The sequence below is a fragment of the Littorina saxatilis genome, linkage group LG7 (assembly GCF_037325665.1).
Source record: "Littorina saxatilis isolate snail1 linkage group LG7, US_GU_Lsax_2.0, whole genome shotgun sequence".
NCBI lineage: Eukaryota > Metazoa > Mollusca > Gastropoda > Littorinimorpha > Littorinidae > Littorina > Littorina saxatilis.
Genome location: NC_090251.1, coordinates 22,497,398 through 22,502,397, shown reverse-complemented (window position 1 = coordinate 22,502,397; position 5,000 = coordinate 22,497,398).

Sequence of the window (5,000 nt, the reverse complement as noted above, 5' to 3'; positions counted from 1 at the left end):
AAGTAAACAAACAAAAAGCAAACAAGTAAATGTACAACCAGAGAAAGTCTAAAAACCACATTAGCTTAATCGTGACCTCACGATTCCTGCTGCGACGTTAATTTATCTATTTCCCGCACACATCCTGTCAGTTTGCAGTTCATTCAATTCCTTTTCACAGTTTGGGTGTTGGCTTAAAAATCGATTCAGTTCAGAAAATATTGATCTGCCACATCTACAAAACAACAACCAACAACCCTGTTGGATTGGAGGAGCCAACTGAGTAAGCAAGCAAGCAGCGGAGCGGCCAAACAATCAAAACAACAACAAAAACACACAAACAAATAAGTATTGACAAAAATGAACGTATCTCGCATTATGCTTAGCCTTCAACGAGAGAGAGAGAGAGAGAGAGAGAGAGAGAGAGAGAGAGAGAGACGGAGAGAGAGAGAGACGGAGAGAGAGAGAGAGCGAGAAAGAGAGAGAGACAGAGAGAGAGAGAGAGACACAGAGACAGAGAGAGAGAGACATAGAGAGAGAGAGAGACACACAGAGAGACAGAGAGAGAGAGACAGAGAGAGAGAGACAGAGAGAGAGAGACAGAGAGAGAGAGAGCGAGAAAGAGAGAGATAAAGAGAGATAAAGAGAGAGAGGTAGACAGAGACAGACAGAGACAGACAGACATTCTGATGGACAGACAGACAGACAGACAAAACAGACGGGCAGAAAGACAGATAAACAGGCAGACAGACAGACAGACTGACAGACAGAGAGACTGACAGACAGACAGAGATAAGACCGAAGGGTGGAAGAAATCAGAAAGAGAGAATGAAAGACAAGAGAACAAACAAAGACAAGAGGTGTAAAAGGAGACAGACAGACAGACAGACAGACAGACAGACAAACGGACAGCAGTCAGAGGCAGAGAGAGAGAGAGAGAGAGAGAGAGAGAGAGAGAGAGAGAGAGAGAGAGAGAGAGAGAGAGAGAGAGAGAGAGAGAGAGAGAGAGAGACAAAATGGGTTTGAGTGTCTGCGTGTGTTTTTGTGTTTTTGTAACTGTGGGTCTGTTGGAATCGACGCAGTATCTGTGTATGTCTGTGTGTATGTCTGTGTGTGTATGTCTGTGTGTGTATGTCTGTGTGTGTATGTCTGTGTGTGTATGTCTGTGCCTTCTTGCCTTTGTCTTTGTTGGTCAGCGTGTCTGTCTTTGTACCCGTCTACTACCTGTCCGGTATTTTGTGTGTGTGTGTGTGTGTGTGTATGCGTGTGAATGTGTGCGTGCGTGCGTGTCGCGTGCGTGCGTGCGTCTTTGCGTGCATTTGTGTGCGTGCGTGCTTGCGTGTATATCTGTATGTGTGTGAGTGTGCGTTTTCTTCCTGTTTGTGGTCACTATTAGCTAATCGTCTGCGAAAATTAAAACATCCAAACATTCTTAATTCTTAGAGCAGAAAGCAAATGACTCCTGCAACACGTTTCACGACACACTGTCCTTTCCAATAGTCTCCTGTCCGCCCAGCGACCTTCCCCTTGACCCTGCTTGTGACCTCGATGTTTTTTGCCCCCGCAAGGGGCACGCACCCAAAACCTCAGAGAGATAACTGGCGGAAACTCTTCCTATTGAAAGTGTTTCTATAAAAACCTGTCACACACACACACAAATCCCCAGGGGGCCCGGGTAGCTCAGGTAGCTCAGGTAGCTCAGGTGGTAGAGCACCGAACTTGTGATCGAAAGGTCGCTGGTTCGAATCCGGGCCGGGACGGACACGGGTCAACTTTATGTGCAGACCCAGAGACGGTATCCATCTCCCACCCCCGTGTCACCACAATGGCACGTTAAAGATCTTGGTCATTCTACCAAAAGTGCAGAAGGCTGATACCACCTAAACACGCATACATCAAAAGCTGTGAGGGCGTAAAAACTCGAATCGTATAAACCAATTCATGTCCAATATAGGCAATTAAGACCTGACAGACAAGCCCCTTAAAATTGACTTTTTGACAAATCCCCAGAAGTAATCTCCATAATATCCATTTCTTTCTTTATTTAGTATGATTGTATTGATATTCTTAATCAATAAACTTTGAAATCTATTCACAAAACTTGGCACGAAAACCATAAGGCAATTCAACGACAACAGAACGACTTGATATACAGGGCGATAGCGAAGCTAAATCAGATAAGAAATCGTACACTTTTACCCGACTCGCTCTGCTTCCTCCTGTCAAAACAGGATACGATTGAATGATTATCGATTTTGCCTTGAACGGAAGTGGCTCTTATGTATGCGCCAGTGACATATCAAATAATGGCGCTGTCAGGATTTGGTGTAGAATAATGATATGTTATCACTTTGATCAGGAGGTTTTTTGTTATTGAAAATGCCTTAAGAATGGAACTTTAATCTTGATTTGATCTTCGTGGGAGTAAACTTCTTCTTCTTCGTTCATGGGCTTAGACTCCCACGTTCACTCATGTTTTAAGCACGAGTGGATTTGCACGTGTATGCCCGTTTTTACCCCGCCATTCAGGCAGCATACGCCGATTTCGGGGGAGGCATGCTCGGTATTTTCGTGTTTCTATAACCCACCGAACTCTGACATGGATTACAGGATCGTGCGCACTTGGTCTTGTGCTTGCGTGTACACACGAAGGGGGTTAAGTCACTGGCAGGTCTGCACATAAGTTGACCTGGGAGGTCGGAAAAATCTCCACTCTGAACCCACCAGGCGGCAACGACCGGGATTCGAACTCACGACCTCCCGATTAGGAGGCCGACGTCTTACCACCACGCCACTGCGCCCGTCAGTGGGAGTAAACTGGTAGTCTGGTATTTTCAACATTTTGAGATAGGTGATGAAGTGACTACGTAACTAACTATAACGAACTTGTAAACGCACAGATTAACTGACTCAATAGCCGACTGACTGACTCACTGACTCACTGACTGACTCACTCACTTATTCACTCTCACTCATTCAGTCATTCACTCATCAACTCACTCACTCATCATCACTTATCAAATGCACCCACCTCCCATTTATTAACTCCTTACAACACGCAAGATTTCGGACTTGAGGCAAATTGTGTATGCTCTTTAACAGGAACATTTCCTTCAACGATATTCATTTTAAAAGATTACAACCGTAATTCCACATGCGCACGCGGTGCCCCCGCCTCACGCAAGATAATATTTATATGATTTACTTCCCAGAGTATTCATGTTCACCTGCATCAGAATACAACGGCCAATCATCGCATCAAATTACGCTACACTATTTTTTTTCACACGCACTTTGATCCAGTAATCAATCATGTCGACACTGACGCCTATTGACAAATAGCTGATCAATCAGGAATAAAAACATCCACCCAATAATTGCAGTAATTGCGATGTGTGCGCCGATGATTGCCGGAATTACCCGAGTCAGTGACTTCATCGACCTGTGGAGTTGCATGTTATTAAATGATAGATGATTGCCTGTTATTATTGATACAATGGGTGGAAAAAAAAGTGTGTGTGTGTGTGTGTGTGTGTGTGTGTGTGTGTGCTTGTGTACGTGCGTGCGTGCGTGCGTGCATGCATGCGTGCGTGCGTACGTGCCGCGTGCGTGCGTTCGTGCGTGCGTGCGTGCGTGCGTGTGTGTGTGTGTGTTTGTTTGTTTTTGTTTTAACGTCCCTTTAACCGATATGCTTTGCGGGACCGATGGATTTTTGTTTCCTTTCTCAGTTCACGCGCAAGTTTCTGCGTTTGAAACTATTTGCGTGTGTGTGTGTGTGTGTGTGTGTGTGTGTGTGTGTGTGTGTGTGTGTGTGTGTGTGTGTGTGTGTGTGTCTCTCTCTCTCTCTCTCTCTCTCTCGTTGTATTGCTTACGCCACAACCCTCGAAAAAAAAAATTTGATTTGATTTGATTTGATTTGATCCCTCTCTCTCTCTCTCTCTCTCTCTCTCTCTCTCTCTCTCTCTCTCTCTCTCTCTCTCTCTCTCTCTCTCTCTCTCTCTCTCTCTCTCTCTCTCTCTCTCTCTCCCTCTCCCTCTCCCTCTCTCTCTCTCTCCCTGTGAAGTGTAAGTGTAAGTTTTGACAGCAAAAGCCTCTTTTACTTAAAAACAATTGCTTTAGAAAAGAGAAGGGTAGAATAGAAGACGGACAACGGACATACTCAAAACTATTCCTTAATGTATTACTTTGGAAAGTTGTGAGTGTGTACGTTGTCCGTCTTCCATATACTCTGCTCTGTTCTACTGTATCAGCATGGCAATACGGCCGTAGGAGTTTTCAACACAAAAAAAGAAATGTATGTATGCAATGCTTATAACACATTAAAAAAAATCTCTTTCTATTCACCAAGAACCTGAAAAGTAGATTCTGATCAACCGCGTTCAAAAACCTATGCACCAAAAAATTAATAAGAAACAAGTAAAATCCCTGTGCAAAAGGCAGAGTAAGTCTTCCTTTCAAAAATCTTAAAGGGTCATTGCAAGTCTGTAGCAGTGCTTCTCCTGGCCAAAACACACGTACAATATAGTTTGTGTTTAAATGTCAAATGATCATGCTTGTAAGCTTGGTAAGACTAAGAATAAAACATATTCAATTGTTCTGATTCTACGCTGTTTCCTCAGTCCCGACCCCAGCACTTTTTTTGACCGTTAATTAATTAAAATGACAAAACGTGATTATGCAGATTATATCAAGAAAGCTACTCCTCTCCGATATCCAGGGGCACACAGCTCACCACGATTTCCGGCTAATAAAAAGACACATGTGTCTGTTTTAAATACATTTTTAAAAACAACTTTAATAAAAATCAAAGTTTTTAAATTAAAAAAAACACGACCTACTGACACTTATTTCTTGGCCTCGTCATTGGAAAGAAACATTCTATTTTTTGGGGGCCTAATCCAAAGTTTGGTTATTTTAGGGAGTTGATTCATATCTATTTTCGTCAAAGGGAGGGTGTCTTAAAATGGTAGGTAAATTCAAAGAGGTGATGAAAAGAAAATCTGAGATTTAAAAAAAAAAAG